This window comes from Sorex araneus, chromosome 5 (genome assembly GCF_027595985.1).
Source record: "Sorex araneus isolate mSorAra2 chromosome 5, mSorAra2.pri, whole genome shotgun sequence".
Lineage (NCBI taxonomy): Eukaryota > Metazoa > Chordata > Mammalia > Eulipotyphla > Soricidae > Sorex > Sorex araneus.
The window spans coordinates 172,262,709-172,288,134 of NC_073306.1; the positions used below are offsets into that span (position 1 = coordinate 172,262,709).

The window sequence follows — 25,426 nt, forward strand, 5'->3', positions numbered from 1 at the left end:
AGACCTTTTTTTTTTTCCCAGGGGGCACACACCTGGCAACACTTAGGAGTTAGTTACTGGCTCGGGCACTCAGGGATCACTCCTGGCAGTGCTCAGGGGAACATACGGGATGCCAAGGATGAGCCTGGGTTGGGCTCATGGGAGGTAAATGCCCTATCTGCTCAAACCGCGGCCCTCCCCAAGCAAGGGACCTGCCAGACCACTGACAATGGGCTCTTGTCAATTCCCTTTAATTCATTTCCTTAAAAAAAATTAATTAGACTCCACACCAACTTTCCTGCCCCTAAACACAAACAGCTTCTTGAGGGCAGGAACCAAACTTAGCTACGGTTCTGTTTGGCTGTGAGTGCGTAAGCATGACACTCCATCGATATTTGCTGGGTGCTCGACACTGCTGGGTTTTGGGTTTTGTTGTGTTTTCTTTTTCCTGCATTTACATATGCCAGGAACATGAAAGTCAAATAGCGTCCCACGCAGCGTGCTCTGGGACCACGCAGTGCTTTGCACTGGGGATCAAGCGTAAGTCTCCAACTGCAAAGCACGTTACACAGCGCTTCGCACTACCTCCTCCGGCCCTCAAGCAGGACTTTAAAACACATTCCAGTCAAGGGATCAGAGACGTAATACAGCAGGTAAGGTGCTTGCCTTGCACAGGGCCAATGCCTGCGACCCAATAAGGTTTCCAAGGCCGCCAGGTGTGATTCCTTGAGCACAAAGTCAGGAGTAAGCCCTGAGCACTGCTGAGTGTGGCTCCAAAACAATTACATGTGTATATACATGCCAGTCTTAAACAGCCTCCAGTAAAATGAGAAAACATTCACAAACAGGCTCTCCCTCAAAGGTCCCAGACCTCATAGAACATCTTTCGTGTAAAAAAAACAAGGCTCTGCTTTAGGTCCTACTGTTTTCAGTAAATGCCTTTTTTGTTTGTTTGCCACTTTTGTCTGTTAGCTAGAACTTAAGAACAAGTAACAATGCACAGCGGTGGCTAAGCACCAGAGCAAAATTCTCCCAACCCCAGCCCACAATTAAATCCCAGGTAACCAGAGACATTAAAAGCTGCACTATCCTGGGAGAGACGGAACCCTGTTACCAGAAGCAGAGCTCTGGGAAATCCGTCTCAGAGACGTGTGATAAAACTTCCTTTAAAACAGTGCCTTTCTCTACCGCTTCACGAATACTCTGCAGAGATGCCAATCTGCGAATGATTTCAGGTATCCGGTGCCCAGGCAGACAACGGGGATGCTTTTTAGGGAGTCGGGGTGGGCGCCCTCCCCCCATCCTTCCCACAGCCCCTGCCACCGTGCCAACTCATCGGCCCGGACACAGGCCCTAAAATCTCTGGACCGAGGGGCCATCGCCTCCTAAGCAACCAACAGCTGCATCGACTCTTAGACAAGGACCTAACAATCGTATCTAAACAGCACAATTTTCACCTAAATTGATTTTTTTATATCTATTGATTTTAATATTGCAGCTTTGGCACCGAATCCATTTTAATTCTAGAATTGTACCAACAGTTGTGGCTTTTTTCCATGTTAAAATATATTGGGTTTTTTTTGTTTTTTAAAATATATTTTTAAAAAATAGTGATAGTCCTAATTAAAACAAATAAATAAAACAATGTTTTGGAAGGCCTGATAGTATAGGGATAGGGCGCTAGCCTTGCATGCAGCCAACCCAAGTTCGATCCCTGGCACCCAATATAATACACGCCGCCCCCTCCCCACCCCCCAAAGGTCCCACCAGGAATAGTCTCTGAGCGTAGGACATAATGATTGAAGATAAAGTGGACAGATCTGAGGGCATTTCCAGGGTATTCTACGTTGGGGAGTGTGGAGTTTTTCCTTGTGTTTAACACACAGCACTTTCCTACCACAGTATTTATGATCACAACCAGAAACGGCGTAAATGAAGCTTTTACCAGTGGTTTTATGGTAGCCTAATAGCAGACCAAGTGTGCATCCGTCCCCAGAGCTCTCAAACCATCCGTTCCTGGCCTAGCGAAGTACTGAAATAACTCTGGCGAGAGGGAGAACACCACTTCTCACGTCCCCACGATCTGATGCTACAACCAGCGAACCTTTCCCGGTCGAGTTCAACTATAATAGCTCGGCTGAGTCATCCTGTTTCTCTACGAGCTGAGGGAAATTTCCAGCTCTGTTCACCAACTCAGTCACACAAGACCTTAGCTCACCCCTGGAGCGTGACACTCGGTCGCCTGCCCAAAACTTTGGAAAAGGTAAAAAAGTACATCTTGGCGTTCCAACACATGTGTTTTCTAGAGTGAGGTCTGCTTACAGACAAAAGTTCATTCTTAAAAGTAGTTGTTAATTGAAAAAGAAAAGGGGGGGTAGCCACAGTATCGGGATAGAGCACTCGCCGTGCACATGGCTGACCCGCGTCCGATCCCCCAAGACCACAAGGAGTGACCCCTGAGCACAAAGCCAGGAGTAAGCTCTGACCACTTAAAAAAAATTTTTTTAAATGATTCTAGGTCTAAACACTCTTAGTAGCACATAATAAAACAACCCGGTTATATCAGTGTGTGATACTGGCATGAGATCACTAAGCTCAGTGACACTTCTAAGAAGTACAAGAAGTAAAATGAAAAATGTGAGCTTTCCGAGCCTTGCTCCCCAAATCTTCTCCTTGCTCCCTAAAAGTGTCCCACAGTTAACAGCCTGCTGTAACTGCTTCCCAGGATACACCCCTACAAACCTAGGAATGTTTCATACATGTCATTCTGGGAAGTTACATGAGATCATATTAAACATGTTCTGCAACTTGCTTTTGGTCACATAAAAAGTCTGAGAGCTTTCAGTATATGACCTATCCACTGTACTAGTTCTCCAGCCCCATTTTAAATTTTTAAAAGAGGACATTTTACAAAACACATAGGATTACCAACAACAAAAAGATCATATGCGGGGGCTGGAGAGATAGCACAGCGGGTAGGGCGTTTGCCTTGCACGCGGCCGACCCGGGTTCAAATCCCAGCATCCCATATGGTCCCCTGAGCACCGCCAGGGGTAATTCCTGAATGCAGAGCCAGGAGTAACCCCTGTGCAGAGCCAGGTGTGACCCAAAAAGCAAAAAAAAAAAAAAAAAAAAAAAAGATCATATGCAATAGAAGATCACCATAGGTTTCAAAATTATAAAGGTAATTTTCAAATGAGTTGGCTATTTTTGTAAAATGGAGATACAGTAAATAGTTTAAAAGTATTTTTGATGCAAAATGCTTGGGGGAGTCATGAAGTTTTTAAGCAAATACCCAAATCATATGCTAGATTACCCTCTGTGGTTCCCACCTTAATTTGCAAAGATAGTGCCTTTAATCTTTTTTTTTTTCCCAGTATTTTTGGGTCACATCTGGCAATGTTCAGAGGTTACTCTTGGCTCTGCACTCAAGAATTACTCTTGGAGGGGCTGGAGTGATAGCACAGCGGGTAGGACGTTTGCCTTGCACTCGGCCAACCCAGGTTCAAATCCCAGCATCCCATAGGGTCCCCTGAGCACCGCCAGGGGTGATTCCTGAGTGCATGAGTCAGGAGTGACCCCTGAGCATTGCCGGGTGTGACCCAAAAAGCAAAAAAAAAAAAAAAAAAAAAAAAAGAATTACTCTTGGATGTGCTCAGGGGACCCTATGGGATGCCAGGAACCAAACCCGGGTTGGCTTCACGCAAAGCAAATGCCCTACCCACTGTAATATTGTTCTGCCCCCCCCCTTTTTTTTTTTGCTTTTTTTGGGTCATACCCGACAATGCTCAGGGGTTACTCCTGGCTCTGCACTCAGGAATTACCCCTGGCGGTGCTCGGGGGACCATATGGAATGCTGGGAATTGAACGCGGATCGGCCGTGTGCAAGGCGAACGCCCTACCCGCTGTGCTATCTCTCCAGCCCCTGTTTTGGCCCCTTTTAACACAGCTTTGACCAAAAATTAACATGTCTTTTACTTTTTGCTTTGCCAAAAATTGGCAAATATCCTCACAGGGCTGTGCACATACTTTGCATGGTACATCACGGGGATCAAAACCCTCATGTATAAAGCAAGCACCCTACCCACTGTACTGTCTCTTAAATTTAAAATTTTAATCTTTATTATTAAAGACTGGGCTGGAATGGTAGTCCAGCAGGTAGGGTACAAAACAATATCATCAAACTTCACTTTAGCAAAATGAAGGACATAGCTCAACAGACTAAGCACACTCTCTGCACGCCAAGGGGCACTGGCTCCATCCCTACAATGCACAGCCCCTCGGCCCGGTCAGGAGAGGTACAGCCCAGGAGCAGCCAGGGGAGGCCACTGAGCACTGGCATGGGTGGCCCAAAATTCCATCCTCCCCCCACCCCCGCAAAAGCAAGGCCAGAGAGACAGTACAGAGATAAGACTCTTGCTTTGCATGCAGTTGACAGGATTAGATTCCACATATGGTTCCCCAAACCAGTAGTCCCTGAGTACAGAGCCAGGAGTAATCCCTGAGCACCCCCAAAATGTGTCGCCCAAAATACAGGTAGGGGTAGTGGGGGGAAGCAAAATGCAAAGTAACACGACTTTGCATGATACTTATTTTTATGTAACAGGAAAGAGAGATGCTGGGCAGTGAAATGGGGGAACTCAGAAGAGCATTCCGAGTTATGCACATTTGTCTAAAAAACTTTCATTCTTATTTCATTCTTACCCCAAAAATATAAAACCAAGAAAGCAGAACATGCCAGAAACTGCTGGCACTGGCCTACGGACATTGAGGGCCGCCTACACATGCTTTTACTCTGTACTTTGAATCTTGTTCCCACAGTCACAGCGGTTGGAAATCACCTCTAAGAATATTTTATGTTTTGGGCCGCAGTGACAGTTTAGTGGGTAGGGTGTGTGCCTTGCACGTGGCCCATTCAGGTTCGATTCCCAGCATCCCATATGATCCCCCGAGCACTGCCAGGAGTGATTTCTGAGTGCAGAGCCAGGAGTAACCCCTGAGCATCGCCGGGTATGACCCAAAAAGAAAAAAATATATATATATACTTTATTTTTAAGTGAATCAAGCTTGGATCAAGGTAGTTCTTATTGAATGGAACTTTCTAAGAAGGAACTGTGGGGAGAGAGAGAAATACAAGTTCAAGCGAGAACATAAGCTTCTCCAGAATGAATAAAAGCTCTAAGAATTTATTTTTTCTAAAAATAGTTCAGTGACCAAGTTTTTGACTAGAGGTCTAGTGAAGTCTGTCCACGTGGAGACCATACCTGGCAGCGTGTGCAGTGCTGTTCCCAGCTCTGAGCAGGGGGGTGGTGGCTGGGAGTCACCACTGGTGGAATCGGAGAATGAATGGGCCCTGCATGTGCTCGGACCTTGCGCTATCTCTCCAGCCCCTTCCTCATTATTTTTTACCCAGTAAAAACTAATTAGAAAATAATAATAGTCATTATTAAATTGCTTAATGATTATTTTAAAAATTAGAAAGCTCATTGGCTGGGGCGATAGCACAGCAGGTGGGGCATTTGCCTTGCACATGGCTGACCCGGGTTCGATTCCCAGCATCTGAGCACCGCCAGGAGTAATTGATGAGTGTAGAGCCAGTAGTAACCCCTGTGCATTGCCAGGTGTGACACAAAAAGCAAAAAAAAAAAAAAAATAGAAAGCTCGTCAACCAATGAGTAGACAATAGGGGTAGCAAAATATTTGTCTCCCAGGGGGCTGGAGTGATAGCACAGCGGGTAGGGCGTTTGCCTTGCATGTGGCAGACCTGGGTTCGATTCCCAGCATCCCATATGGTCCCCCAAGCACCGCCAGGAGTAATTCCTGAGTGCAAAGCCAGGAGTAACCCCTGAGCATAGCTGGGTGTGACCCAAAAAGCAAAAAAAAAAAAAATTTGTCTCCCAGTTTAATTCCAATAATACAGAACTACATGCTAACAGACTATTGTAAGAAGTAAGTGGGATTACTTGTATCCAAGCACCCAATGTCTTAAGTGTCAAGATGTCCAAATTCAGCCACACAATATTTCTTTTGCAAGGTACTCACTGGCTTTATTCTACTATCAGAAGAGTCTTAGTTAAAAACAGCCACACCTAATAATTGTTTCTATCTGCCTGTAGCTTTACTACTTTCACATCCTACCAACTGCCAGTCAGACAAAGTGAAAGCAGGAAAATTATTCTTTGTTTTACCATGAAAACAGAACCAGAGACAAAGTTCCAGGCCCTGGGGCCGGATTGATAGTACAGCGGGTAGGGCATTTGCCTGGCATGAGGCCAACCAGGGTTCAATCCCAGGCATCCCCATATGGTCCCCCAAGCACCACCAGGAGTAATTCCTGTGTACAGAGCCAGGAGCAACCCCTGAGCATCGCTGGGTGTGACCCAAAAAGAAAAAAAAAAAAGAAAGAAAGAAAGCTCCAAGCCTCTCGGTACATTTTTCACCAACAAGCAACCCAGGTTCAGTCCCCTGAGTACTGCCAAGAGGGACCCCCAAGCACAGAGTCAGGAGCACCACTGGGTAGTTAAAAAAAGAGAGAAGTTAGTTCTGATAAGCTAGCACTTTGCCTATTCTGATACTGGTATTATGACACAGGAAATCACAATGTAAAATACCTGACCAGGGCCCACTCTACAGCTGTCAGATATGGCCATATGGTGCCAATGAATCTGTTCCACTCTGACAAAAACAACTTCAAAGAAACTGACTTCCTTATTAAGGAAGTTATTTCTTATTAAAGACATAATTTCTTGTTAACTACAATCCCATCTCTCATGAGCAGTGGGCAAGGAAAAGCATAAATTGGTCCATCATTTGTTAAACACTACGTCGGAGCTATGCCGGAAAGAAGTCAGTAATTTTAAGGGGCCCGAGAGATAGTTAAATATGGAGGGTAAGATGCTTGACTGATTAATTATTAATTATTAATTAATCACTGACCCAGGATCAATCCCCAGCAGTGCATAAGGTCCTCAAGCGCCACCAAAGATGATCCCTGAGCACAGAACCGGGAGTAAGCCCTGAGCACCACCCGGTGAGACCCCCAAAATCAAAACAAACAAAAGCCTTACATGTTCAGATAAATCCCATTATATACCCTAAATAATCACACTTTTCAGTGCTTCCTGAATTCGTTTATTTTTTTTAAGTTGTCCATAATAACTGATTACATTTAATATTCTAACACAAATCCCACCACCATTGTACCTTCCCACCACCATATTTCAAATGTTTCTACTTTGAGCCCCAAACCCTGCACCCAAAGCAGAACTGAAATAATTTATTTTGTATTGCTTGTTATGAATAATCTGCTAAAAATGATTATAAAAAGTTTGCTTAGAGGAAAGTGTGTTAAGATTGTTGTATTTCATCCTGGAGCCATTAAGCCCTTCTATAAGAGATTATTAACATGTTGTTAAAGGTTAAGCCTTGTGTGCTTTTATATATATACATATATATTACATATATATGTATTTTTTTCTTTTTTCCCCCTCTGAGACTAGTTTAAACTCCATCAAGTGTGGTGTGCTACTCTTGGTACATCAGTGGCATGAAGTATTGAAATGAAATTATCATGCTTTTCAGTGCTTCCTGAATTCTACCATGACAAATTTTCAAAATTAAAATGGCCAAGAAAGCAGTTACAAGTTTTTTTAATAGATTCTTCATAACTTTATACTACTTTGTGGTATTATAAAGCATTATAGTATAAAAATAGTATGCAATATATATTAGATAATACTTTATAATATTTCACATAGGGTGGCCATATATTATTCTAACTAGAAGTAGCTATATACAAGAGTGAACTAGGGGCTGGGGCTGGAGCGATAGCATAGCGGGTAGGGCGTTTGCCTTGCACGCAGCCAACCCGGGTTCGATTCCCAGCATCCCATATGGTCCCCTGAGCACCTCGAGGGGTAATTCCTGAGTGCAGAGCCAGGAGTAACCCCTGTGCATTGCTGGGTGTGACCCCCAAAAAAAAAAGCAAAAAAAAAAAAAAGAGTGAACTGGGGCTGGAGCAATAGTACAGCGGGTAGGGCATTTGCCTTGCATGCAGCCAACCCGGGTTTGATTCCCAGCATCCCATATGGTCCTCTGAGCACCACCAGGGGTGATTCCTGAGTGCAGAGCCAGGAGTGACCCCTGTGCATTCCCAGGTGTGACCCAAAAAGAAAAAAAAAGAGTAAACTACAGTGAAAATACATGTTCTGAATGTCTTTTTTTGGGGGGGCGCAGGGCCAGGAACAGTGCCCAGGCTCCGGCATACATAGCACATGCTTTACAATGAGCACAACCTCCTGCTCCAAATTATGAAATCTTTAGTATAAAATATTTTATAGGGTTACACAAAGAATAAAAACACTCAGACAGCACACTATTCAAAAGAAGAGGCTACAAGTCAGAAAGAAGGACCAAATGGTTATTTTCTGTGGAAATAAATGAAAATATCTAAGAGCGGCAAGGTCTGAGGCTGGAGCGACAGTACAGTAGGTAGGTTGTTTGCTTTGCACACAGCCAACAACAGGTTCAATCCCCACATCCCACAGAGTTCGCCCAAAGACCACCAGGAGTGATTCCTGAGCACAGAGCCAGGATTAACCCCTGAGCATCCTAAATATCTCATCCTAAATATCTAAATGGCCCCTCAGAGAAAGAACTGAGGCCCGGAGAGTTCTCCACGAATGCTCCAGAGTCACACAGCACGCGTAGTTTTCTGACAGCCCTACCTAACTCCTTAGGGGTGAAGTTCCCAACAGGCAGAAGAGTTCAGAAGACAAGAGAATAAAACACCGTCTGGACTTTCAAGGGCTTGCAGTCAATTATGAATCGTATTGAATTCATATAAAAGCAGTGATCTAATTAACGGCCAGAAAATAGTATTACAGGTCACCTCTGAGATCATCTCCCTAGAAAACACTTAAAAATCAAAAGACAGGGGCTGGAGTGATAGCATAGCGGGTAGGGCGTTTGTCTTGCACGCAGCCGACCCAGGTTCAAATCCCAGCATCCCATATGGTCCCCTGAGCACCGCCAGGAGTAATTCCTGAGTGCAGAGCCAGGAGTAACCCCTGTGCATCGCCGGGTGTGACCCAAAAAGAAAAAAAAAATCAAAAGAAAAGGAGAACACGTCTCCCCGTCACTGTCCTACTGCTATTAAGAAGCTTAAAAGAGATGGGGCTGGAGCGATAGCATAGCGGGTAGGGCGTTTGCCTTGCACGCGGCCGACCCGGGTTCGAATCCCAGCATCCCACATGGTCCTCTGAGCACCACCTGGAGTGCTCCTGAGTGCAGAACCAGGAGTAACCCCTGAGCATTACCGGGTGTGACCCAAAAAGTAGAAAAAAAAAAAAAGCTTAAACAAGGCCCCCAGAGCACGGGGAGGCGAGGAGTGCCTTACACACACATGAGTGGCACCTGGAATTAAGCTCTTATCTTCACATTTCCCTGTTCATCCCTGACCCCAGATTTATCCTCCAGGACCTTCATAGCTGGGGACAGAAGGGCCTCCAGCCTTGCAGGTGACACGGACTGGTGGCAACAGCTTTGAACTGAGGCCTTGCACTTGGCAGGCATTCTCCCCTTAGCTCTCCCAGGAGGTTTTCAGTTAATGTCACCTTGATTTCCTATATCATTATCATTACTTTCAACGATCTCGGGGACCATTTATTTCCTCCTTACCTACATTCCTACAGTATTCTAGGAATCACCTCAAGCAACACTTGTTGGGCATCAAAGGAGAACAGAAAGAATACATCTAAAGGGGCTGGAAAGATAGATAGTATAGCAGGCAGGGAGCTTGTCTTGCATGTAGCCTACTTGGGTTGGATCCCCAGCACCCCAGATGGTCTCCTGAGCCCACCAGGAGCGATCCCTGAGTGTAGAGCCAGGAGTTAGCTGAGTACAGCTGGGTGTGCCCCACCTCACCTCCCCCAAAAAAAGTATGCTATAAAACGGGGCTGGAGGCTTAACGCAGTGGGTAGCATGCTTGTCTTACACAAAGCCGACCTGGATTCAGTCCTGGCAAGGAGTGATCTCTGAGTGCCACGCCAGAAAAAAGCCCTGCGCATGGCCAGCTGTGTCCCCGACCAACACCACCTCCCAGAAGGTACCATGAAACAAAGCAGTAGCCAGAAGGATCCCCAACCTGATGTGAAGTACCTTTATTAATAGCTACATTCTGAAAGTTCAGCACCTCCTTGTCAATGAGTTCATTCAAGCAAAAACCAGCTCTGGTCTGTGTTTTCACTACGCTGAGCACAGACACATCTGTGCTCGGACTGAAATACAAGAAAGGAAATGAAAATTCAATATGAAAATAAGCAACGAGAAGGGAACTTTCTCCAAAACAAAAGCACTGAGGTGTTAGAAACAAAATAAAAATCCTCCTATACAACTAAAATCTGGTGTTTATATACAATTTTCCAGTTTTCTTTAAATCTGAAAAGTAACAAATTAAGTTTTAAATTAACATATGGAAGTGTTTTGCTTTTTTTTCTTTAAAGCAAGGGCATGAAAGAGATACTAAGGATATGGCTCAGTGTTTCAACACATGTGCTGCACGGGTTCCAACTCCCACCACCACCATCACCACCCCTTACCCTCCCAACCCCCGACACCCCCACCCCACTCCCACAAAACACACACACACACACACACACACACACACACACACACACACACACAGTAAAAGGGATTCTCAGGCCAGAAAGACAGCACGATGAGAAGGGCACTAGCTTCACTCAGGTTTGATCCCAACATCCCATAAGGTTCGCCAAGCCTGACAGGAGTAATTCCAGAGTGCAGAACCAGGAGCAGGCCCTAAGCACTTCCAGGTGTGACCTCAAAACCAAGACTCAGCAAAACAGCAAACCCTACTGAAAATTTCATGTAGAGGACCAGAGTACTACAGTGGGTAAGGCACTTCCTTGCATGCAGGTGACCCAGGTTTGATCCCTGGCATTCCCAGAGGGTCTCCTGAGCTCAACCAGGACTGATACCAGAGCCCAGAGCCCAGAGTAAATCCTGAGCACTGCTAGGTATGGTCCCAAAACAAAAACAAGCCTATTTGATATGGGGGCTAGAGCAGCAGTGCAGTGGGTAACAAGGTCCTTGCCTTGCATGCGGCTGAACCAGATTTGATCCCAGCACCTCACATGGTCCTCCGAGCCTGTCAGGAGTAATTCCTGAGTAGAGTCTGAAGTAATCCCTGGGCACTGCCAGGTGTGGCCCTCAAACAAACAAAATTATTTTATGTATATTTTCTAAGCATTGCAAATATACCTAGGCTGCATATATTTGTTGAGTATCATTGAAAATCACCATATTTCAGGGCTATGCATATCAGCACCACACACAAACATACATATAACGATTTTTTTTTTAATTTCCTTTTCTTTTTTTTTTTTTTTTTGCTTTTTGGTCACACCTGGCGGTGCACAGGGGTTACTCCTGGCTCTGCACTCAGGAATCACTCCCTGGCGGTGCTCAGGGGACCATATGGGATGCTGGGAATTGAACCCGGGTCGGCCGCGTGCAAGGCAAACGCCCTACCCGCTGTGCTATCGCTCCAGCCCCAATTTCCTTTTCTTTTGGTTTGGGGATCATAGCAGGCAATGCTGTGGGTCACTGCTGGCAAGGTTCAGGAGACCATGTGGTGCTGGGGGCTGAATCCGGGCCCCCTGCGACAAATTATGCACTCTAGCCTGTTGAGCTCTCTCTCCTGCCAGAGGGAGGGGTTTTAGTCCTCGGAGTACTAGTGGTTTTACGTTGGGCAATTTACCTAACCAACCAGAGCCTGCCTCCGTCTGTTTACATTATGTCTGAGTTTCTCACCTGGAGCATTTTTGTAAGAGCCAAACGAGGGCTTCTAAGGGAAGTCAAGGCACTGTCATCTATATTCCATGAATAGTTGGATCACACGGGTTTGTCTTTGCTGCTCCCGCAGGAAGCTTAAGGCTTATTAAGCCACTCCGACAACAACAGTACAACTGAGGCACAACTAATAATCCTGTATTGCTTTTCTCTTTCCTTTATATCATCTGTATGGTTTATTTAGCAATATCCTTTTTGTATAGACACAGACAGACAATTGATGCTGTGCTCTGTAACATGAGAGTTAACTGGCTCCAAAATAATATTTGCTCCTGGGCATCCGTATTTACTTGACTTAAGCCTCAGCTGCCCTTAGTTCCTAGCACTCCAAGAGCAGAGTCCTGTGAGCTACCCTGGCATTGAAATGGGCCAGGCCAAGTGCCATGATACTTAACTATAAGTTAAGAGTATGGTCATGGACAAGCAGTGAGTATTATTATAACTCTATTAAAGCAGCTAACCATCTTTCAAACGTTAGTGTCAAATAATTTTCAGTTCTCTTCCAAAATTGCTTTGGGCTGGTGCACATGTTTTGCAAATGAGAGACCCAGCCTCAATCCCAGCACGGCATGGCACGCCAAGCACCGTCAGGCATGACCCCCGAGTGATACATAGAGCTGGGTGTAAGACTTCCCCTGAGCATGCATGCATACACACACACACACACACACACACACACACACACACGCCTTGAAATACCTTACGGTTCTTTAACAAGTGCTCATAGGTGCCAACCTATAGAAATAATATGGATTAGTAGCGGTGTGGCCTAAACAGGTACACACATGTACAAAAATAAGATCTTACAAACCTGCGTGAGTAACTAAGAAGTTCTGCAATCCTTTTTTTTTTTTCTTTTTGGTTCACACCCAGCGATGCACAGGGGTTACTCCTGGCTCATGCACTCAGAAATTACTCCTAGAGGTGCTCGGGAGACCATATGGGACGCTGGGAATCAAACCTGGGTCGGCCACGTGCAAGGCAAATGCCCTATCCACTGTGCTATCGCTCCAGCCCCCAAGTTCTGCCATCTTAAAAAAAATAAATAAAAATGAAATAAATCTTTACTGCCCAGGTACAAATACATCACTATTTATTTATTTTGTGTCTTTCACTGAGGGTCTAAGGCCTATTAAAATATCTGAGGAAGGAGCCGGAGAGCTAGTATAGTGGGGTAGGTACTTGCCTTACATGCAGCTGAGTGGGGTTTAATCCCCAACATGCCACATGAGCAATCCCTTGAGTACTGCCAGGAATGACCCCTGAGCACAGAGCCAGCAGTCTGACCCTGTTGGTGTGGAGGGAAAAAAAGCCATTTAAATAAGTAAATATATTGGGAAAGATTACAGATGATTCCTTTCAGCAAAGTGTTATTTGCATAGAGATGAAAGCTGAGACCTTTATGCCATCAGCAAGCCTGCTCCTCCCTGACTTCATGGCCTCCCCATCCAGTAGGTCAGAAGACAGAGAAAAATGGCCATTGATTGCTCCAGAGCAATAAAAATAAATCTCAAAAGAGATCAACCAGCTGCCAAAAATCCTCTGGACACCTGAGCATTGTTGAGATATCAGGAGCATGGGGGTGAGGTGGGGGCCTAAGCTGGACCGCCCACAGCCAGTCATTCCTGTACATCAAAACTGCCCCATGGCTCTGGCCAGACTCTACTGTCTTGGGATGGAGACTCAACCAGAAACTCACCTGCTGAAAACTCAGGTATGTGGGTCTTTTTGACTGAAATCTCCAGGTTTTTCCAGAATCAAGATGGGCTACCTGCCTCCACCTCCTTATACTTCCAAAAGCCCCAATAGTAACACACACACACACACACACACACACACACACACACACACACACACACAAGCTGGCTGCCCAGTTAAAATCTTAACTCTAGCTGTATCACCCAGTTAAAAAATTCTGGGCCTGGGGCTGGAGCAAAAGCACAGCAGGTAGGGCATTTGTTTGCCTTGCACACACCGCCCCGGGTTCGATTCCCAGCATCCCATATGGTCCCCTGAGCACTGCCAGGGGTAATTCCTGAGTGCAGGCCAGGAGTAACCCCTGTGCATTGCCAGGTGTGACCAAAAAAAGCAAAAAAAAAAAAAAAACAAAAACAAAAAAACCCTGGAATTCTGGGCTTCCTGGAGCATGTGACCACAAAGGTGGCCACATGACACCTCCAAACTCCACAACAGCGATAATCCAATAGCAGCACACCAGATTGGATGGGATGTAACACAGAAGGCAACCAATCTCAACTAACCAAACATTAACACAGAAGGCTTAACCTGTAACAACATCTTAGTAATCCTTCATACGAGGACTTAATGTCTCCATTACAATTTACACTAATTTTCTTCTAAGGAAATATTTTTTGATCATTCTGCTAGCAATTTATTGATAACAAGCACTGCACTGTAGCACTGTTGTCCCGTTGTTCATCGATTTGCTCGAGCAGGCACCAGTAACGTCTCCATTGTGAGACTTGTTATTACGGTTTTTGGCATATTGAATATGCCACAGGTAGCTTGCCAGGCTCTGCCGTGCGGGCAGGATACTCTCAGTAGCTTGCCAGGCTCTCTGAGAGGGATGGAGGAATCGAACCCGGGTTGGCCACGTACAAGGCAAACACACCTTACCCGCTGTGCTATGGGTCCAGTCCAACAAGCAATATAATATAAATTATTGTGGACCTGCTATGAGGACAGGTTTGAGGGGTGTTTTGGGAAAATAGGAGAAAAAAAATGGAGGGAAGGTAATAATGGTAGTGAGAATGGTGTTGGAATATTGAATGCCTATAACAAATCATCATAAACAACTTTGTAAGCCAGTGTTTACATTAAGTATAGGGGTAAAGTTTAAATGAATAGGCATTGGGCCAGAGTGATAGCACAGCGGATAGGGTGTTTGCCTTGCACACAGCTCACCTGGGTTTGATCCCCAGCATCCCATATGGTCCCCAAGCACTGCCAGGAGTAATTCCTGAGTGCAGAGCCAGGAGTAACCCCTGTGCATTGCTGGGTGTGACCCAAAAAGCAAAAAGTATATATACACATATATGTATATATATATGGGCTGGAGCGGGGCTGGAGTGATAGCACAGTGGGTAGGGCATTTGCCTTGCACGTGGCCGACCCCAGTTCAAATCCCAGCATCCCCTATGGTCCCCTGAGTGCTGCCAGGAGTGATTCCTGAGTGCATGAGCCAGGAGTAACCCCTGTGCAATACCGGGTGTGACCCCCCCAAAAAAAATTTAAAAAAAAATATATATATATATGGGTTGGAGCAATAGCACAGCGGTTTTTGCATTCGCCTTTCACGCGGCCAACCCGAGTTTGATTCCTCCACCCCTCTCGGAGAGCCCAGCAAGCTACCGAGAGTATCGAGCCCGAGCAGCAGAGCCTGGCAAGCTACCCATGCGTATTGGATATGCAAAAAACAGTAACAATAAGTGTCTCAATGAGAGACGTTACTGGTGCCCACACAAACAAATCGATGAGCAACGGGATGACAGTGACAGTGACAGTAATATGTATATATACATACATATATATATATATATATAAAAGCACAAAATTTCCCCTTTTTTTGTTGGGGGGGTCACACCCAGCAATGCTCAGGGGTTACTCCTGGCTCTGTACCCAGGAATTGCTCCTGGCGGTGCTCAGGGGGCCATATGGAATTCTGGAAAACGAACCCAGGTTGGCCACATGAAATGGCAAACCCCTACCTGTTGTACTACCTCTCTGGCCCCTTAGCACCGAATTTCTTTAAAAGTTTTATTAACGACAGGTAAGGTATGATTATTACCATAATGAAATCCAAATATAAAATAAAAATTTAATGCAGTATACTTTAGACTCGAGTTGAGAACTTACATAAATGAGAATAAGTATTTTATTATATTGTATTAAAGGATTTTATTTACATAGGTTAAAATCAAAAACTGGCTCTTACTGACTTATTTTCTGATCATTCTATTTGCTATCTCTTAAAGTTTTGTTGGAACAAAAAATATTAAGCAAAGTCACACTCGTGGTGTTGGAACATTAAATGCCTTGGGGCCAGAGTTACAGTGCAGTGGGGAGGGCATTTGCCTTGCATGCGGCCAACCCGGGTTCGATTCCCAGCATCCCATATGGTTCCCCAAGCACTGCCAGGAGTAATTCCTGAGTGCAGAACCAGAAACAAACCCTGTGTGATCCAAAAAGAAAAAAAAAAAGCCAGTGAATTGACAGCTATTTACAGAAGTTTATGGTGAGTTAGGACAGAAAGCAGTTAAAGGTCACCAGTAATTCAGTAATCTAAATTTTACAGTTAGACAGGCTTAAAGACTAGGAAGAAAGACAACCAGTACTTCTTTGGATTAAGTTCCCTCCCCAAAAGTCAATACACAATCTAATGTAATTCCCCCTCCACCTCTTTTGAGAGGGCACTTGTGTGAGAATCTACAGATCTACAGTTCATGATGATCTGATGTCAGTCTAAAGAGAACAATGAGAGGCCGGAGCAATAGCACAGCGGGTAGGGCGTTTGCCTTGCACTCGGCCGGCCGACCCGGGTTCAATTCCCAACATCCCATATGGTTCCCTGATCACCACCAGGAGTGATTCCTGAGTGCATGAGCCAGTAGTAACCCCTGTGCATCTCTGGGTGTGACCAAAAAAAAAAAAAAAGAACAATGAGAGCTGGAGAGAAAGACGCTCACCAGGCTGGAGCACAGGTTTGGTTTTGTTTGGGGGAGGGGAGCTTTGATTTTTTTGTTTGTTTCTTGGTTTTAGAGCAACACCCAGGGATGCCCAAGGGTTACTCCTGGCTCTGTACTCAGGAATTACTCCTGGCGGTGCTTGGGAGACCATATGGGATGCTCGGGATCAACCTGGGTCAGCCGTGTGCGAGGCAAACACCCTACCCACTGTGCTACCAGTTCCAGCCCAATGCCTATTCATTTAACCTTTCCCCTATACTTTATGTAAACACTGGTTCGCAAAGTTGTTTATGTGTATTCCTGGCACAGGGGATGCCGGGGATCTGAACCCAGATCAGCTGATAGACAAACATCCTATTAGCTGTAATATCTCTCCAGTGCCTGAAGTGGGAGTCCCAGGGTTAACCTAGTACTGCATGTTCCTCGAAGCACCACAGGTGTGGAGTCCCACCCAGAAACCAAACTGTAGGGCGCTAGAGCCATAGCACGGCACATAGGGAGCTTGGCTTGCACATGGCCCACACAGGTTTCACCCTCAGCATCCTGTAAGCCCTTCCAGGAGTGACCCTGGAGCGGAAAGCCAGATGTAAGCTAGGTGTGACCCCTCCAAAAAAAAAAAAAAATAGAGAAACAGGAGTGATTCCTGAGTACAGGGCCAGGAGTAGCCTCTGAGCACTACCGGGTATGGCCCCCCCAATCAATATGCATAGTTTAAAATCTGCATATTAAATATGCTTTTTTTTTTTTTTTTTTGCTTTTTGGGTCACACCTGGCGATGCACAGTGGTTACTCCTGGCTCTGCACTCAGGAATTACCCCTGGCCGTGCTCAGGGGACCATATGGGATGCTGGGATTTGAACCCGGGTCGGCCGCGTGCAAGGCAAACGCCCTACCCGCTGTGCTATCTCTCCAGCCCCAAATATGCATATTTTTAAGTAGGGGTCGGGAGATAGTACAGCACTAAGGACGCATGCCTACTGTGCCCGACCCAGCATCCCAGCTCCACACATCCCCCAGCAACGCTGGATGCAGCGCTGGGGACCCCCAGCACTGACAGGATGGCCCAGGTCTCCCTGGCACTGCAGAGCCTGAGTTGCACAGAATCCTCGGACCCTAGTATTGAACTGTCAGCACCCGTGACCAAGAACCACTGGCGGGTGGGGACGGTGCTTGCCCAGCATGTGGCCAACCCAGGTTCAATCCCAGGCATCCCTGATGGTCCCCAAGCAATGCTCATAGTAATCCCTGCGTATTGGCAGGCTTAGCCCAAAACACAAGAGGGAGAGAGCGAGCCAGCAGGAGAGAAAGAGGGGGGGGAGGGAGGGAGAGAATCACTGGTGGAGTCCACAGACTTTCTTAGCACCACACAGAAGCCCCCCACAAAAACTAATAAAGACTGTGTAGGAAGAATTCAAATACCGGCAGGTGAAAGTAAAGATGTTGCAGAAGGGTTTGGGAGTGAGGAATGCAAGGTACTGCACCAGGAGAAAATATCCCAAATGGAATTACTGGGTGAGTACTCAGTACAAGGAAGCAAGAGGACTCAACTGTCCTGGGACTATTCCTCAAAGTCATCTCTCAATGCACAAGTGCAGGGGGTGGTTTTGGGGGCTACTATCTGATGCTGCCCAGAGCTTACTCCTGGTTGTCATTCATTCTGGGCAGTGCTCAGGAAAACGTATGTGGTGCTAGGGATCGAAATGGGGTTGGCTGCATGTACTTTTACTTTAACCATGTACAAACTTCAGGAAAAAGGGCACTTCATTAAGAACAAGATTAGAAGCGGGACAGAAAACACTTTCTCGCCCATTACAGCAACATGGCTGAGGGGTTGGAGCAATAGTACAGCGGGGAAGGCACTTGCCTTACACACAGCCGGGTTCAATCCCCGGCATCCCATACGATCCCCTGAGCAACACCTGAGTGCAGACCCAGGAGTAACCCCTGAGCATCACTGGGTACAGCCCCAAAATAAACATGGCAAAACACAAGTTCAGTGATTAACAGACTTAGGGAGACAGTGCCAAGCGCTGGTGCACACGCTTTGTATGCAGAAAGCCCAGGTTAGATCTTCTTCATTGCCTAATCCTGTCCCCGCCACACACCCGCCCCATACCCACGCCACCACAGAATATCTGGGTGTTTCCAAAAAAAAATTTTAATCAAGGAAATTCCCAGGAGTGATGAAATGTTATAAATAAAAGTGATAGGGGAGCTGGAGTAATGATAATGTGGGGAGAGCGTCTGCCTTGCATATGGCCGACCCAGATTCAATCCCAGGCTCCCATATGGTCCCCCAAGGACCGCCAAGAGTGATTCCTGAGTGCAGAGCCGGGGTAACCCCTGAGCATCACCAGGCTTGACCCAAAAAGTCAAAAAAGAAAAAAAAGTGATAGTGACAGAGCAATAGTACAGCACACAAGGCACTTAGTCTTGCACACGGCTGACCTGGGTTCGATCCCCAGAGCTATGCTAGAAATAATCTCTGAATGCAGAGGCAGAAGTAAGCCTTGAGAGCCCCAGGGTGTGGCCCAAACACCTGAATGAGAGGAGAGGGGCGGGAAGGGGAGAAGAAGAGAGAAGGGAGAAGGGAGGGGAGGGAAGCAGAGGGGAGGAAAGTATATGAAAGTAGAGGAGAGGAAAAGGAAAGGGAGGGGAGGAGAGGATAGAAGAGGAGAGGAGGTGAAAGGAGGTGAGAAAGGAGGTGAGTAAAGAGATAACCTGACTGCAATCACTTTAAAGTGCCCACATCTGAACAGAGACCTGGATGGCGACACAGAATCAGTCAGTACAAAGCTGAAGGAGAGCACTGAAGCCTCCGCGCACAGCAGGGGCGATGCTGATGGAACTAGAACATAGGCAGGCAAGCCGTGGCCGGGGGTCCTGGTGGCAGCAGGGGCAACACGGTCAGAAGGTAAGAGAGGCAGAGCCAAAACGTGGCACGGCTTAGCAAGAAGGTTAGATCAGATTCTGAACTTGACAGGAGGCTTTCAACAAGGCAATAAGATCTGGTTTGCAACTGAAAGGATCGCTAAGGCTCAAAAGCCATCGTTGGAGGGCACCACAGCAGGCCAGGCGGGGAGTGGTCACAGAAAGCAGACCTGGCTGTAACACGGATAACTGAAGGGCCGGAGCGAGAGTACGGGGTAGGGCGCTTGCTTTGCATGCAGCTGGCCAGAGCTCAACCCAGCTATCCTATATGGTCCCCCAAGAACTACCAGGAATAGCCTCTGAGCATCACCAGCAGTAGCCTAAAAAATAAAAAACAAGACACTGGTAAATGAGGGCAAATCAGTGAAAACCACCAAGATCATTAGTAAGCATCTGGACTAATAACCCAAGTGATACAGAATGAAAAGAGAGATGTAAAGATTTTAGTTCAATTTACTGGTTAAAAAAAAAACCCAATAGTGGGGGCTGGAGTGATAGCAACAGCAGGTAGGGTGTTTGCCTTGCACGTGGCCGACCCGGGTTCAATTCCCAGCATCCCATATGGTCCCCTGAGCACCGCCAGGGGTAATTCCTGAGTGCAGAGCCAGGAGTAACCCCTGTGCATTGCCGGGTGTGACCCAAAAAGCAAAAAAAAAAAAAAAAAAAATAGTAAGTTATTAGTGTACATATAGGAGACTCCAGTGAATACACTTATCTTTGAAGTCCAAAAGGAGGAGACATTTCCTTTATTTCTGGTGCCACTGATAAAGCAACGGGCTAGCTGGGCACACAACCAAGACTCAGTGTTAATAAAACAAACTAAGTTTGATTTGTAAAGTGAAATCTTCCACGACCTAAATGCCAGTGGCCTGGACAGCTGGACAGCTTCTGCAACACAGAGGGCTCTCGAGGTTTAGAACCGAACAAACATTTTTCTGAATCAAATCACTAAATTAGTGAAAACTTTTTAAAGTTCCATGTTATCAAGTCAGGCTCCTCTGGGCCTCTTATCTGAGACTTCAGCAAAGCATTACTGTTGACACGCAACTGCATATCAATTTTTAAATCTTACCATAGCATAAATTTGAAAGGACGCCTCTTAGGACCACAATCTCGCTTATTAGTATTTGCTCAACAGCCTTTGGCTATTTCCTTCACGTTAAAGTCCAAAAGATTTTATCTGTAAATATCTGCAAAAATTTCAATTTTGTCACACAAAGAAATGCAACTGTGTACGAGTCAGGCTCCAGAAAAGCACACGCAGTATGTTACCATTTGGGTATATAAAGACATCACAGAAGCAGGCTGGGGAAGGAGGGGGCTTGGGGACATTGGTGACAGGGAAATGCACACTAGTGAAGGGACAGGTACTGGAACAATGTATGACTAAACCCATGAACAACTTTGTAGCTATATATCTCCCCACAATTCAATTAAAAAATAATAATAAAATCAAAAATAAAAACAAAATCCAATAAAAAGACATCAAAATTTTAAAAGGAAGTCTGGGAGAATAAAAGCCCTGGCTAGGTTAAGGTGTACAGCAGGTTACAGTGTTTGCCTTGCACGCGGCTGAGCTGGTTCAGTCCCCAGCACCACGTATGTTATCCAGAGCAGGTCTGATCACCCAGATGTGACCCAGATGCTTCATAGTATAGTGGGTAAGGCAATTCCCTTTGAAGCGGTGGAGTGGACCAGTGTTGGATCCCCAGCATCCCATATGGTGTCCAGAGCACCGCCAGGAGTGACTTCTGAGCACAGAGCCAAGAGTAAGCCCTGAGCATCACTTCGTGTGGCCCAAAAACAAAACCAAAAAAAAAACCTCTTACTAATACTTGGATGACTTGGGGATGGCATGAATATTAATGAAAAAATTTTTTTGCTTATCTAGTATAATCAACATTTTCTCCAATTACCCCAAATTATTTCGTATACACCAAAATCTTCAGTTACAATAAACACGAATGGTTAAACAAGAAACTTGAGAAATCAGTTAGCTCCGCAGGGTTCTAACTGCAATGCTAAGAAAAATCACCGGTAAGTTCACACACACACCAAACCCTGCTTAGAAGGGCTCCATCTGCCACCACAAGAGCACAAAGATCCTTGAAGGGAGTGAGCCAACCTCCTAAGGAACGTAGCTGGATAGGATGTACAAGGCAATCGTTGGGCATGTACTTCTGTTTTTCTAGCTTAAGGCTTACCAAAGAAAAGCCTCAATTAAGGAGGTGGGGAGGAAGGGAATGTTTTATGTTGTTGTTGTTGTTTTTCAAACAAGTCAGCACTGGAAGTTTTGGTCTTCTGGTCTCCGTGGGGCGCCCAGAGTGGCTGAGCTGGACAGATCTACGTGGCCAGGCACCCGTGGTGGTGGGGGGGGGGGCACTGGCTTTCTGCGACCTCCAGGGCGCCGGGCAGGGTCTCAATGCTATCACCCCCACCGAGTACAGCTGCCAACCAAAGTCTGCCAACAGCAGGAAGAAGTGGAAGCTCGGCTCTTGCATGCGTCAAGTTCACCCAACTAGCCCGATGCAGAAAAATTACAAAACAAAAGCAAAGGTCTTCTGGGTCAAGGCCCCGTCTCTCCGATGTACCAAACCGGACAACTGAAAACCACGCGCCCGCCCCTCCCGGAGTGGACCACCCCTGGCCACGCGAAAATCCTGACGGCGCTCCAGAAGGAAACAGCCACGTTGGAAAACGTCGGCGGGAGCCGGCGACACGGAACTTGCAGCCACTTCCCGGCACACGGATCCGGCAGGTTCCAGGCTGCCGCGCCCCGGGCACGGCCCGCGCCGGGGCCCCGCTCGGCGCCCACCCGGCCGGGAGCCCTTCCCTCGCCCCCACGCCGGCAGGGCCCGGGAGAGAACGGGAGAGGAGGAGAATGCCGGCCGACTCCCACTTCTGGGCTCGGCGGCCTCCCTGCCTCGTCCACCCCAACAAAGGGCGCATCCCGGTGGCGTGCCCGGACCCGGAGAGGGGGCACCGGGCACCGAGGCGCGTGGTGTGGATTCGACAGCTTGCGAGGTTGTTCTCCTTCCAGCACCTCTGAGTCTCTGTGTGTGTGTGTGTCTGTGTGTGTGTGTCTGTGTGTGTGTGTCTTAACTCCAGGCGAGGTTGTTCTCCTTCCAGCAGCTTTGAGTCTGTGTGTGTGTGTGTGTGTGTGTGTGTGTGCAAGGACCCGCGTGTGGATTTCAAGAGCTTGCGACGTTTTTCTCCTTCCAGCAGCTCTGAGTCTGTGTGTGTGCGTGTGTGTGTGTGTGTGTGTGTGTGTGTGTGTGTGTGTGTGCATGTCCTAACTCCATGCTACGTCTCCACCCGAGTTGACTTGTCCGGCCCTGAAGACAAGTCAACCCCCCCCCCCACTCCGAAGCTGCGTCCACTTCCCAGCCCAGCCGGCCCCGCCGGGGGGCCACCCCCAGCAGCGGCGACAGCAGCGACAGCAGCAGCCAGGGCAGCGGCAGCCCCCGCCCGCCGCCTGCCGCAGTCCCCGCCAAGCCCCCCGCACTCGCGAAGCCCCGGGCGAGGGCGCGGCGGGGAGTCCGGGTGGGGTGCAAGGGGGAAAGACACTCACCCGCCCGGAGCACCCGAGCGACGGAGGCGGGAGGGGATGCGCGCCGGGGACCCGGGAGCCTTCTCGGGACGCCGCCGCCGCCGCTGCTGGCCGCCGGCTTCCTCCCCTCCTCTGTTTTGGTTCGATTGCCCACGTCACTTTAGGCCACGAGACCCGGATCTGCCGGCTCCCGCGGGCGGCCGCGCAACAGATTGCAGCGGCTCGGGCGGCCGGCGGGCCCGGCGCGCATGCGCGGGGGGCGGGCCGGGCCGGGCGTCACGGGGCCGCGGGCCGCGGCGCGGACGGGGCGGGGAGCGGGCTTCCGGCGCGGGGGGCGAGCGGCGCGGGGGTTGAGCAGGCTCCGGGGGCCTGTGTGACGTCCGCGGTGGGGGTGGGGTGGGGATCGGGGGGATCGAACCCTCTGCCGAGCGCCTCCCGGTGGCCCAGCCGATCGGCCCCTCCGGGGTCTGTAGGAAAACCGCGGTGGGCGCGGAGAGGTGGGCCGAGCCGGGGTGCAGCTGTCGGGAGGATGGGGTGGGGGCGGGGATGGGGGGTCTTCTTATTTGAGGCCTTGGGATGCACCCAGTGTTGGAAACACGGGCCGCGCTCATGCACCACCCTGCGCCTTGCCGCTGAGCCACGCACACCCCTGGCCGGAGACTGGTGGTACACGGGGGCGGGGGGGCGCACCTGGTAGCGCCCAAGGTTTACCTGGCTCCGAGCTCAGGGACCGCTCCCGGCGAGGCTCCGGGGACCTTGGGCTGTGCCGGGAGCAAACCCCGGAGGGCTTCGTGCCAGGCCAGCGCCCTCGCCCCTGTGCCGTGTCACCCAGAGGAAGTTGGGCATAGGAGCCTGGATGTCACAAAAGAGCAAGAGGTGGTGAAGAAGGGGAACTGGGAACTGGAGGCCGCCGGTCCCGGGCTTCATGGCTTTGACCTTATATGGAATAAGAGAAATCATTGGTGGGATGTGAAGTGGAAGCGAAGAAAAACCTCGTTTCAGTCTTAGACCAGATTGGGGGCCTCTGTCATTCCGGCCTTCCAGTGGCCCTGCTGAGCTTTAGGGGTTGGGGAAACTGGGTTTGGGGTTTTGTTTGTTTTGTTGTTGTTGTTGGCAAATGGAGGGGTACTGTGCTTTTTTCTTAAATCCATGAATTGGCAAACTTTAAATTAGGGTTATGGGGTCGTAGCGATAGTACAGCAGGCAGGGTGCTTGCCTTGCAAAGCTGGGTTTGATCCCTGGCATCTCATATGGTCCCCGCAAGTACCGCCAAGAGTAATTCTGGAATGCAGAGCCAGAAGTTTCCCCTGAGCATTGCTGTGTGTGGCCCAGAATAAAAAAAAAAAAAAAAAGGAAAGGAAGGATGGAAAGAAGGGAGGAATGGGAGGGAAAGAAGAAAGGAAATGGGACCAGTGGTAAAATAAGATTTTAGAGAGGTGGGGCTGGAACCATAGCACAGCGGGTAGGGCGTTTGCCTTGCATGCGGCCGACATGGGTTCAATTCCCAGCATCCCAAGCACCACCAGGAGTAATTCCTGAGTGCAGAGCCAGGAGTAACCCCTGTGCATCACTGTGACCCAAAAATTTAAAAAAAAAAAAATTCCCTGCCTCTTTACCTATCCTGGAGAAGAGGCACAAGTTAGCTGCACATGCCACCTGCCTCTCTCTGATTTGGTGAGGTTTTCACGCAAGGGGATTTCTAGGTCAGCTATTTGATTCATCACCTCCAATCCCTGCGTCTCCTTCAGCAAATTAGCCATCTGCGAGAACTCTTCAGAAAGTGAATGTTAAGCACAGGTGGAAGTTTCTAGACGATTTCAATTTTCTGGTAAAACTCAAGCTTCCTAGTTAATTATGGAGACAAGCCCACAGTTAAGCTTCTTGACCCTTAATTTACACTCTTGAACTCCAGTGAATTCTGAGTCCTGGAAGACTCCAGCGGGCTGGAGCGATAGCACAGCAGGTAGGGTGTTTGCCCTGCACATGGCCAACCCAGATTTAATTCCTCCGCTCCTCTCGGAGAACCTGGTAAGCTACTTAAAATATCTTGCCTGCTATGCCAGAGCCTGGCAAGCTACCCGTATATTTGGCATATTCGATATGCCAAAAACATGAACAAGAACTCTCACAACAGAGACGTTACTGGTGCCCACTCGAGCAAATTGATGAACAACGGGATGACTGTGCTACTGTGCTACTGTGTGGAAGACTCCAGCATGAGTCAAGCTCATGGGCTGACCCTGTAGCAAGGTCTTAGGTCTATCAAACTTTCCTTTTCAGGAACTGAGAGTCAGTCACGTGTGCTTGGGTGCACTCATGGGCACATATACAACTGTGTTTGGAAGAACAGGATGGTACAAAGCTATAATTGGGAGGCATGGGTTAAGAT

General features: G+C 47.8%; 1 protein-coding gene across 1 annotated transcript in view; it reads right to left on the reverse strand.

Annotated features, from left to right (window-relative positions):
* SMIM14 (small integral membrane protein 14) overlaps positions 1–23,275 on the reverse strand; it is a 61,716-nt gene extending 38,441 nt beyond the window's left edge. The window contains exon 1 of the mRNA XM_055139774.1: positions 23,059–23,275. The gene's annotated coding sequence lies outside the window, so the exon portion shown is untranslated. The remainder of the gene's footprint in view (positions 1–23,058) is intronic.
* Positions 23,276–25,426: the final 2,151 nt, after the last annotated feature.